The sequence below is a fragment of the Bos indicus genome, chromosome X (genome assembly GCF_029378745.1).
Source record: "Bos indicus isolate NIAB-ARS_2022 breed Sahiwal x Tharparkar chromosome X, NIAB-ARS_B.indTharparkar_mat_pri_1.0, whole genome shotgun sequence".
Taxonomy (NCBI): domain Eukaryota; kingdom Metazoa; phylum Chordata; class Mammalia; order Artiodactyla; family Bovidae; genus Bos; species Bos indicus.
Genome location: NC_091789.1, coordinates 131,019,351 through 131,032,304, shown reverse-complemented (window position 1 = coordinate 131,032,304; position 12,954 = coordinate 131,019,351).

Genomic DNA, 12,954 nt, shown 5'->3' with positions numbered 1-12,954 from the left:
ACTCTTTGCGACCATATGAATCGCAGCACGCCAGGCCTCCCTGTCCATTACCAACTCCCAGAGGTCACTCAAACTCATGTCCATCGATTCGGTGATGCCATCCAGCCATCTCATCCTCTGTCATCCCCTTCTCCTCCTTCCCCCAATCCCTCCCAGCATCAGGGTCTTTTCCAATGAGTCAACTCTTCACATGAGGTGGCCAAAGTATTGGAGTTTCAGCTTCAGCATCCATCCTTCCAATGAACACCCAGGACTGATCTCCTTTAGGATGGACTGGTTGGATCTCCTTGCAGTCCAAGGGACTCTCAAGAGTCTTCTCCAACACCACAGTTCAAACGCATCAATTCTTCGGGACTCAGCTTTCCTCACAGTCCAACTCTCACATCCATACATGCTGCTGCTGCTGCTGCTGCTGCTGCTAAGTCGCTTCAGTCGTGTCCGACTCTGTGCGACCCCATAGATGGCAGCCCACCAGGCTCCCCCGTCCCTGGGATTCTCCAGGCAAGAACACTGGAATGGGTTGCCATTTCCTTCTCCAATGCATGAAAGTGAAAAGGGAAAGTGAAGTCGCTCAGTCGTGTCCGACTCTTAGAGACCCCATAGACTGCGGCCCACCAGGGTCCTCTGTCCATGGGATTTTCCAGGCAAGAATACTGGAGTGGGGTGCCATTGCCTTCTCCACATCCATACATGACCACTGGAAAAACCATAGCCTTGACTAGACGGATCTTTGTTGGCAAGGTAATATCTCTGCTTTTCAATATGCTATCTAGGTTGATCATAACTTTCCTTCCAAGGAGTAAGCGCCTTTTAATTTCATGGCTACAGTCACCATCTGCAGTGATTTTGGAGCCCCCCCAAAAATAAAGTCTGACACTGTTTCCACTGTTTCCCCATCTATTTCCCATGAAGTGATGGGACCAGATGCCATGATCTTAGTTTTCTGAATGTTGAGCTTTAAGCCAACTTTTTCACTCCTTTTTCACTTTCATTAAGAGGCTTTTTAGTTCTTCTTAACTTTCTGCCATAAGGGTGGTGTCATCTGCATATCTGAGGTTATTGATATTTCTCCCAGCAATCTTGATTCCAGCTTGTGCTTCTTCCCGCCCAGCGTTTCTCATGATGTACTCTGCATATAAGTCAAATAAGCAGGGTGACAATATACAGCCTTGACATACTCCTTTTCCTATTTGGAACCAGTCTGTTGTTCCATGTCCAGTTCTAACTGTTGCTTCCTGACCTGCATACAGGTTTCTCAAGAGGCAGGTCAGGTGGTCTGGTATTCCCATATCTTTCAGCATTTTCCACACTTTATTGTGATCCACACAGTCAAAGGCTTTGGCATAGTCAATAAAGCAGAAATAGAGGTTTTTCTGGAACTTTCTTGGTTTTTCAATGATCCAGCAGATGTTGGCAATTTGATCTCTGGCTCCTCTGCCTTTTCTAAAACCAGCTTGAACATCTGGAAGTTCATGGCTCACGTATTGCTGAAGTCTGGCTTGGAGAATTTTGAGCATTACTTTACTAGCGTGTGAGATGAGTGCAATTGTGTGGTAGTTTGAGCATTCTTTGGCATTGCCTTTATTTGGGATTGGAATGAAAACTGACCTTTTCCAGTCCTGTGGCCACTGCTGAGTTTTCCAAATTTGCTGGCATATTGAGTGCAGCACTTTCACAGCATCATCTTTCAGGATTTGAAATAGCTCAGCTGGAATTCCATCACCTCCACTAGCTTTGTTCGTGTGATGCTTCCTAAGGCCCACTTGACTTCACATTCCAGGATGTCTGGCTCTAGGTCAGTGATCACACCATCGTGATTATCTGTGTTGTGAAACTCTTTTTTGTACAGTTCTTCTGTGTATTCTTGCCACCTTTTCTTAATATCTTCTGCTTCTGTTAGATCCATACCATTTCTGTCCTTTATCGAGCTCATCTTTGCATGAAATGTTCCCTTGATATCTCTAATTTTCTTGAAGAGATCTCTAGTCTTTCCCATTCTGTTGTTTTCCTCTACTTCTTTGCAATTGATCGCTGAGGAAGGCTTTTTATCTCTCCTTGCTATTCTTTGAAACTCTACATCCAGATGCTTATATCTTCCCTTTTCTCCTTTGCTTTTCACTTCTCTTCTTTTCACAGCTATTTGTAAGGCCTCCTCAGACACCCCTTTTGCTTTTTTGCATTTCTTTTCCATGGGGAAAGTCTTGATCCCTGTCTCCTGTACAATGTCACGAACCTCTGTCCATAGTTCATCAGGCACTCTATCAGATCTAGTCCCTTAAATCTATTTCTCACTTCCACTGTATAATCATAAGGGATTTGATTTAGGTCATACCTGAATGGTCTAGTGGTTTTCCCTACTTTCTTCAATTTACGTTTGAATTTGGCAATAAGGAGTTCATGATCTGAGCCACAGACAGCTCCCGGTCTTGTTTTTGCTGACTGTATAGAGCTTCTCCATCTTTGACTGCAAAGAATATAATCAATCTGATTTCAGTGTTGACCATCTGGTGATGTCCATGTGTAGAGTCTTCTCTTGTGTTGTTGGAAGAGGGTGTTTGCTATGACCAGTGTGTTCTCTTGGCAAAACTCTGTTAGCCTTTGCCCTGCTTCATTCCGTACTCCAAGGCCAAATTTGCCTGTTACTCCAGGTATTTCTTGACTTTCTACTTTTGCATTCCAGTCCCCTATAAGGAAAAGGACATCTTTTTTGGGTGTTAGTTCTAAAAGGTCTTGTAGGTCTCATACAACCGTTCAACTTCAACTTTTTCAGCGTTACTGGTTGGGGCATAAGCTTGGATTATGATGATATTGAATGGTTTGCCTTGGAAATGAACAGAGATCATTCTGTCATTTTTGATATTGCATCCAAGTACTGCATTTCGGATTCTTTTGTTGACTATGATGGCTACTCCATTTCTTCTAAGGGATTCTTGCCCACAGTAGTAGATATAATGGTCATCTGAGTTAAATTCACCCATTCCAGTCCATTTTAGTTCGCTGATTCCTAGAATGTCAACGTTCACTCTTGCCATCTCCTGTTTGACCACTTCCAATTTGCCTTGATTCATGGACCTAACATTACAATATTGCTCTTTATAGCATCGGACCTTGCTTTTATCACCAGTCACATCCACAACTGGGTATTGCTTTTGCTTTGGCTCCATCCCTTCATTCTTTCTGGAGTTATTCTCCACTAATCTCCAGTAGCATATGTATATTAGAGTGAAAGAAAAAGAATAGTTTGAGAAAATACTTTAAAGTAAAATATTACTTAAATGGGCTAATACATTTAATTCTCATAATATGATAATAGATCTATCTACTTCTGCTTTTAGTTCTGTCAATTTTTAGTTGACATATTTTGAAGCTGTGTTTTGGGTTCATATGTCTATAAACTTTTAATATGTTCCTGGTTCATTAAACCCTTTCTTCCTTTATTGTAAAAAATATCTTTCTTAATCTCAAATATTGCTTTTTGCTTTAAAATCTATCTTTCTGATATTAGTATGGCAGAACTAACTTTCTTTTTTTATGCATAGTATATCTTTTAAAAATAATTATAATTTCAAACTTTATATGTCCTTATATTCAGTATGTTCCTCTTACAGGCATATACTTGATATTTGATTTTTTCATCCTCTAAGACCAATTACATTGAATACAATTGCTGAAATGTTTGAATTTATATTCTCCCATATTATTATATGGTTTCTAATTGATCTACCTATTCTATGATCCTTTTTCTCTCCTTTCTTAACTTCCTTCAGGCAATCAGTATTTTTCTATCACTCAGTTTCTCCCCTTGATTATCTTGTTAGTTATATATCTTTTTGCTATTCTTGTAATGGTTTCTCTAGAGACTATGGCATGCTTTGATTTATTAGTTTAACATAAGTTTTTACTTCTACTTCTCTGACAATGCTAGATCTTAGAGGAATTGAACTTTATCTCTCCCTTTTCTGCCTTTTGAGATATTACTGTCATGTAATTTAATTATACATTTTAAACTCCACAAGAAAATCTTTCTGTCATTTTATATATTTAGTAATCATTTATTTGCCTTCATATTTACCTCTTTGTTGTTCTTCATTCCTTTCTGTGTTTCCATGTTTCTCTCTGAGGTTATTTTCTTCCTTTCAGAAAAAGTATTTTTAGTATTCTCATATTGCAGGCCTGCTGGTGATGAATTCTCTCAGTGTTTGCTCTAAGACATCTTTATTTCACTTACATTTTTTGAGGAATATTTTACTGCATATAGAGTTCTGGGTTGGCAGTTATTTCCTTTCACTACTTTAAAAATGTCGCTTCCATTGCCTTCTGGGTTCCATCACTTCTTTAAAGAAGCTAGCTATAGATCTTAATGTTTTACCTTAACCTCTGATTTTAAGGTTTTCTCTTTATCTTTGATTTTTACAAGTTTTTCTATTATGTGCCTGGCTTTGTTTTTTTCTTAGTGTTTCTCTTCTCTGGGGTATATGAAGTTTCTTGAATCTGTGGGTTGGTGCTTTTCAGCAATTGGGAAAATTCTGAGACATTACCTTTTCAAATATTGTTTCTGCCCCATTCTGTCTTTCCTTTTCTCTGCAACTATATGTTAGCTATTTTACTTTTTCCATACGTGTCTTATATTCCTTTAGTGTTTTCTGTTCTTTTCTTCTTTCTGTGTTTCAGTTTATATATTTTCTATTGACTTGTCCTCCAATTTATGAATCCTCTTTTTTGCTATGTCTTAACTCTTGCTAAATGCAATTATTTAGTTCTTAATTTCAAATACTGTATTTTTAAGTTTTAGGATTTCCATTTGATTCCTTTTTAGAGGTGCCATTTCTCTGATGATATTTTGCATCTTTTCATCTGTTCTGTCTCTTTTCTGATTTTTTTCTGAAAGATACTAATCTTAGATGTGTCAAAGTTCTTGCTTGAGAATTCTAAAATCTGGATAATCTGTGGGTATCAATGAATATTATCCATTTCCCTCTTGATTTGGGGTGTCTTCTGATAGTGTTTGATTAAATGTCAGATATTGTATGACAAGTTGTAAAGGGATTAGATGATGTCATTTCCCCCCCAGAGAGGTTTTATCTTTTTCTCTTCTAGGCAGATGGGAGTGGGCTGGAGTGGGAACTGATTATCTTAATTTAATCAGATAAAAAGATCCCAGATTGGGTTGCCTTTTCTCGTGTCTACTAGTTGTTTGCTTCGTGCCCCTCCAATATAGTCCCCCCAAGGGTTCTAACTGAGAACCAGAAGTATCCTTTACGGCACCTCTTCTGTCTTTGATACCAGGCTCTTAGTTTTCTCCTCATAAAAAAAAAACTGTGAAGTACAGTTGCTTTTTAGAGGGTTTTTGCTTGGCTTCTTGACTCCTGTCTTGTACTTCTTCAAAATTCAGCAGATATTTTGAGGGGAAAATTGAGAAAGTGTGTGACTTAGATCTCTATCCCTTCCTTCTCGTTGGGATCCTAGGCCATCAAAACTCTGATTGTTTCTCTGCCTTTTAGTAGAAGTCGTTTCTCTGGGAAAAGCCTATATTCTCAGACTATTGTCCCTTGGCTAGAATTGCCAGTTGCCCTCAAATCAGCACATGCAGAATACCAGCTCAGTTCTCTGCAGCTTCCCCTTTTTAGAATTTTGTTTACCTTAGCATCTCTGATGCTTTCAAACAGAACTTCCCCTTCCTTCCTCCCTCTATTCCTTTTTCTTTCCTTCCTTCCTTTCATTTCTTTCTCTTAAAAAAAAACTTATGTATTCATTTTTCCAACAAATATTTGATGAGACATTAGTACAATACACAGCAGAGACAAAGATGAAAAACAAAATCCTTGCTCTCTCAAAGCTCGGTCCTTTGCTCACACTCCTTTATGTGTGTTTTTTTTCATAATCCTAGGCCTCTAAGCCCCATTGGAGATAACTGCAAGTCTACCTAGTTGTAACATTATGACACATTATGCTTGTCAGTCTCAGCTAGGTCCTTCTTACTCTTTGCTTTCTTTGCTTTCTACTGTGCACTCACTTTCCCATCTCACTGCTGTGTTTCTAAACATTTGTTTCTCTCCTTGAATCTTCTGCCCAACTCTGCCACTCACAACCTTAGCAGATAACCTCAGCTTCTATGCCCTGAGGGGGAAAAAATCAGAACTGAGCTTTCTAAACTTCTTTTCCTCCTCCAGAAAACTTACCTGTAGTGTCATCCATACTACAGAGGGAGAGTGCTTCAGTTTTTATATTGGATACTCAGGGAGAGCCTTGGCTAAATAAGTGCTAAAGGTAGGGTTGCCAGATATAACAAAATAACAGAGTGTCCAGTTAAATTTGAATTCCAGATAAACAATAATTTTTTAGTATAGTGTGTCTTATGCAGTACTGCAAATTATTCATTGTTTATCCATAATTAAAAATGTTACTGGTCATCCTGAACTTTTATGTGGCAACCCTATGAAGGAACTATGGTGATAAACCATGCACATATCTGGAGGAAGAGGTTTCAGGCAGAGAGAATGCCTTTGGGATATTAATTTGACGTCTGTAATTTGACGTCTTGGGTGCTGGAAATCCAAAACAATCATTAAGACAGTGTTTTGCCTCTGGACCAGTCTAGCTGTGTCACTTCTTGTTCCCCTCTGGTCTGTTCTCCATAAGGCAGCCAGACTGAGCCTTTGAAAATATAAATCATGTTCTTTGTCTGCTCAAAACCCTCCAGTGGCTTTCCTTCTCAGAGTAAAATCCAGGGTTTGTAAAATGGCCTTCAAAGACCTAGGTCCGTGGTTTTCTTTTGCTATACATCAGTCACCTGGGGATCTGGTGTCTGGGTTCTGCACTCAGGTTCAGATTAAACTTGTTTGCAATGCAGCCTGGAATCCATGAGTTTTCAAAGCACCCCTTGCAGTTGTTTTGTGCGCTGGACTTTAAGATCCCCTCCCACCCTACTTCCTCCCCAACCCCCAGCCCCGCATTAAGTGACCTCACCCTCCTGCTCCCTCTTGGACCTCAGCTCAGACAGCTCCCCCTTGCTCTCTGCAGTCCAGCCCCCTGGCCACCCTAGTGACCTCCACTCTTGTCCTCAGACTCTTCAATGCTGCTTCCTGGCTTTTATTTTTGCTTTTCCCTCTATCTAAAATGCTCCTTCCAGGATATCTACATCACCCCTTCCTCCATTTTCATCAGGTTTCTGCTCAAATGTCAGATTATCAGCAAAGCCTTCCCTGATCATCCTTCCCCTCCACTATGCTGCCATAATCCTCTTTTTTTCCTGCTCTCATGGCTGCCTTTCCTCTTACGTATGTCTTTACGTATGCCTGTCTTCCCCCTACTCCATCGTAAGCTCTGTGAGGACACTTGGTTCACTGCTTCAGCACTTAGAACAGTGTCTAACACATAGGTTGCACTCAAGAAGTATAGGTTCATGGAGGACTTGAGTCTGATGAAGGAATATAGACCCATAAACATTTTTTTTTCTGTATGGCACAGCATGTTGGATCTTAGTTCCCCAACCAGGAATTGAACCTGGACCCCAGCAGTGAAAGTGCCGAGACCAAATTACTGAACCACTAGGGAATTCCCATAAACAGCTAATTATAAAACAATAGAATAATTGTTATTAGAGAGTTTTAAACAGAACTACCTGGTGAGTGTAATGCTATTGATTTCTGACTTCATCCCCTTTCTCTCCCTCTTGTTGTCATTTTCCAACTTCTTAAAATATCTCACTTTTCATCATCTCCATACCTTTAGTCTACAAACCCACTCAAGCCCTCCTCTTCCCCGAACTCCTCATTCAGTGATGGCTTAGGGTGTGCTAGGCATTATAAGCATGTTATAAAGATCATCTCATTTAACTCTCACAGCCATCCCCGTGTAGGAATTATTTTATAGAAGAGGAAACTGAAGCATGGAGAAGTTAGGAAAATGGCTGAAAGTGCCTAGGAGTTCATGCATGGGAGTGACCCTCAACCATGACAGCATAGGGTTAGGGGGATAACCTTGCTGTCATTCACAAGATTCTGAATTGTGTTCCATACTATTTCTAGAAGGTTTCCAGTGGGATTGTGCCCCAATTTCCCATAGCATTGACTAGTCCATTTGTCTCTTGCTGGCTTCTTTCCCTTTTCTGCCTGCCTGGGATCCTCTCCCAAATAAACTACTCATACCCAAATCCTTGACTCAGGATCTGTTTTGGGGAGATCCCAAATGGATAGAACCTCATACATTTTTCTATAAGGAACCGAACAAAGTCCCCAGACAACTACTAGCACCTTCTTGGTTGCACTTGAATTGGAGAGAGTCAGCTGGCCTGTGGAAATCTTCTCAGTAAGCCTTGACAACTGCATAAGCACCTCATCGCACATGTCAGCCTTCCTTTTGAGCACTGAGATTCTAGCTATTTTTACCAATTTCCTTTTATAACTATTTGAAAGTCACTTTTGGTATATTTGATCATATTAAGCCCTCCATTTGATTCACAGAGATGGATGGAAATTTTGACTTGACCAATCTGTGATCCAGGAATATTGTTGCCTAGATAACAAACCATGTGAGCATGGAATTAAGGATAATAGGCCAATGCTACATATGAAAAGAGAACAGATTGCCTGATAGAAGGAGGTGCATTAGACATCTCAAGCAACTTGAGATGCCATTTTGTTCACTGGAAGAGGCCATTTTCTAGGCAGTTAGAGGAGTGAACAACTCAGTAAGAGATGCTGTGTGACAGTAGGGATTTCTGTAAGGGGATTTTCCATCACCTTTCCAACTTCTTTCAGTTCAGTGTAGTCATGAGGGAAGCTATAGTGTATCTATACACATATATAGGGAAAATACAAATATCTGAGAAAGAAAGATAAATATACCAGGTCCCGCTTGTGTAGGTCATTCCTTCATGCCCCATTGGATGGAAAGGATTTCTGTACAAAGGCAAATAGATGAAATCTTAATTCTGTCACTCTGCCCAAGGATAGCAGTTGAATCAATATTCTGCACCTCTAGGAGGAAATAAAGAGCAGTTATACTGTGGACTCAGCTAAATGTTTGTATATATTAGGATTTGTTGAGTTTCCCAGCCCTGGTGGCACAAAATAAGCAGCACATTGCCTAGTGCCTCTCAGCCAGCTTGAAGTGTGAAGTAAGGAGATTCGTTCAGCCAAGTTCCACACCCCAAAACTCTGCTGGCTGTTTCATTTGCTCCCCTACCTTTAAAGGTGCTGGTATAACAGCAAGCATCCCACGTGGGAATTCTTCACACAGAAACAGCATGGAACTGGGAATTTTGTAGAAGATTGCTATCTTCCAGAGACTTTTAAGCATCCTTTGAGAACCTAGGTGTTGGTGCTGCAGTCTCAAGAATTCACAAGCAAATAGGTGCAGGGATTTAAATTTCACAGATAGCATCTCTTTAGATTTGATAAGGATTTTGATTATGATCTCAGAGCTTTGATAATGTTCTCATCACTTCAGGGCTTTTGTATCTAAAATGATAATGTCTTGCCAACTGCAAATGTTCTCCCTTCTCCTGTCTCATCATTTATGACCTTCCTAATCACATTCAGCCTCTCCATTAACCTTGCCTAGAGAGCATACCCTAAAACCTATTTCTGTATCTTTTCTGGCTGTCTTAATTTGCATGCTGTTGCTGCAAGTTCTTCCTGTGGTGCATTGCAAAAAATGTACTGACATTTTAAGGAAATGATATGGTCCAGTGAAAGAAATTTTCCATTTAGAGGAAGATTGTATGCATGTCAACATTTTATGTTAATTGTTCAATGGAAATTTTTAATAAAGCATTTCTATCCTTTTTTATTTCTTTACTCAAGAATTCTGAACATGGTTCAAATGTTTTGGATGAGTTAGGATCATCGTGACTAGCCATGGTAGTGCTGAGTCTTCAGGCCCTACTGATGGAATCAAGGGGCTTCCATCCCTTAAATGGCCTGCCATTACTGTATCTTTTGATTACTACCTTGGATTTCCCTTTTTAAGTTGCTGTGTCTTTTCTCTCCTTATTATCCCAGTCAGTATGTCTCTTTCGACCAGTCTCCCCTTCAAACTTACAGCTGTTCTTCTCTCTCTCTCTTTTTTTAATGTGACAACCAGGTAACTAAGTTTGTTGGAACAGCAGTGTCAAGTTAGAATACATAGTTTCTGAATGAGGACCTGAATGAGGCTCTTTTCTATGAGTAAAATGTATGAGCTTTATGCATGTATTTGGCAGAATCTATTTTGGTTGCTCAGGGTCTTTTTTTTTTTTTTTTTCTTCTTTGTAATTTCCTGTTTTTGGTGTAGTTGAATTAGCTATATGCTAATTACAAGAGATAAGAGAATATTCTGTGTGTGTGTGTGTGTGTGTGTGTGTATGTGTACCTCCTTTAAAATTGTTTACTCTGAATTTAGTGACCACAGCACTATTTCTTTCTGGTGCTTCAGTCATTGGCTCTCCATTACATTTCCCTTTCTCTCAAGCATTAATGCTTGCCAAGCCCTCCATGTCTAGCTTACTAGGTGGGTAGCTTCTATGCTTCTGGCTGAAATTTTATTTTTTAATTTTTTTATTGGACTATAGTTGCTTTACAGTGTTGTTGCTATACAGCAAAGTGAATCAGCCATATATATTTATATATGAATAGATATATCTCTCTTCTTTTTGGGATTTCTTTCCCATTCAGGTCACCACAGAGTACTGAATAGAGTTTCCTGTGTTACACAGTAGGTTCTCAATAGTTACTTGTTTTAAACATAGTGGTGTATATATATTAATGCCGATCTTCCAGTTCATCCCATCCTCCTTATCCCCACTTGGTGTCCATGTGTTTGTTCTCTACATCTGTACCTCTATTTCTGTTTTGCAAATGAGACCATCTATACCTTTTTTTTTTTTGTATTCCACATATCTACATTAATATACAATATTTGTTTTTCTCTTTCTGATTTGCTTCACTCTGTATGACAATCTCTCAGTCCATCCACGTGTCTGCAAGTGACATAATTTCTTTCCTTTTTATGGATAAGTAATATTCCATTGTATATGTGTCCCACATCTTCTTTATCCATTCCTCAGTTGATGGACATTTAGGTTACTTCCTTGTCCTGGCTATTGTAAATAGTGCTGCAGTCAACATTGGGGTGCATGTATCTTTTTGAATTATGGTTTTCTCAGGGAATATGCCTAGGAGTGGGATTGCACGGTCATATTGTAATTCTGATTTTAGTTTTTTTAAGGAATCTCTGTACTGTTCTCCCTAGTGACTACATCAATTTAGCCACCACCAGTGTAATAGGGTTCCCTTTTCTCAACACCCACTCCAGCATTTATTATTTGTAGATTTTTTGATGATGGCTATTCTGACCAGTGTGAGATGATACTTCATTGTAGTTTTGATTTGCCTTTCTCTAATAATTAGTGATGTTGAGAACTTTTGCATATGTTTGTTGGTCATCTGTATGTCTTTGAAGAAATGTCTATTTAAGTCTTCTGCAATGGCACCCCACTCCAGTACTCTTGCCTGGAGAATCCCATGGATGGAGGAGCCTGGTGGGCTGCAGTCCATGGGGTCGCTAGGAGCTGGACACAACTGAGCAACTTCACTTTCACTTTTCACTTTCATGCATTGGAGAAGGAAATGGCAACCCACTCCAGTGTTCTTGCCTGGAGAATCCCAGGGATGGGGAGCCTGGTGGGCTGCCATCTATGGGGTCGCACGGAGTCGGACACGACTGATGCGACTTAGCAGCAGCAGCAGCCCATTTTTTGATTGGATTTTTTCTTTTTAATATTAAGCTGCATGAGCTGTTTATTTTGGAGATTAATCCTTTGTCAGCTGGTTTGTTTGCAAATATATTCTCCCATTCTGAGGGTTGTCTTTTCGTCTTGTTCATGATTTCCTTTGCTGTGTAAAAACTTTTAGGGTTAATTAAGTCCCATTTGCTTATTTTTATTTTCATTACCTTATGAGGTGGGTCAAAAAAGATCCTGCTGTGATTTATGTCAAAGAGTGTTCTGCCTATGTTTTCCTCTAAGAATTTTATAGTATCTGGCATTGCATTTAGGTCTTTAGTCTATTTTGATTTTATTTTGTGTACGGTATTAAGTAATGTTTTAATTTCATTCTTTTATATGTAACTGTCCAGTTTTCCCAGCACCACTTATTGAAGTGACTATCTTTTCTTCATTGTATATTCTTGCTTCCTTTGTCATAGATTAGGTGACCATAGGCAGGTGGCTTTACCTCTGGGCTTTCTGTCCTGTTCTGTTGATTTATATTTTTGTTTTGTTCCAATACCATACTGTCTTGATTACTGTAGTTTTGTAGTATAATCTCAAGTCAGGGAGCCTGATTTCTCCAGCTGTTTTTCTTTCTCAAGATTGCTTTGGCTTGACTGAAATTTTAAAGGATGTAGCTGATAGAGTATTGTATGTTAGGATTGGCTCACATTTTTAAAAATTGATGTATAGTTGATTTGCAATGTTGTGTTAGCTTCTGGTATAAAGCAAAGTGATTCAGTTATGCACATATATACATGGTCTTTTTCATATTCTTTTCTTTTATTGCTTATTAAAGGATATTGAATATAGCTTCTATGCTATATAATAGAATCTAGTCATTTATCTATTTTGTATATAATAGTTTGTATCTGTTAACCCCAAACTCCTAATTTATGCCCCCCACCTCCTTTCCTCTTTGGTAACCATAAGCCTGTTTTCTCTGTCTGTGAGTCTATTTCTGTTTTGTAAATAAGTTCATTTCTGTCATATATTAGATTCCACATATGAGTGATGCCATATGATGTTTGTCTTTCTGAGTCTGACAGTCTGACTCCACTTATTATGATCATCCCTGGGTCCATTTATGTCAATGCAAATGCCATTATTTCATTCTTTTTGATGGCTGAGTAATATTCCATTGTCTGTATATATCACATCTTCTTTATGCATTCATCTGTCGATGGACAGTTAGGTTGCTTCCA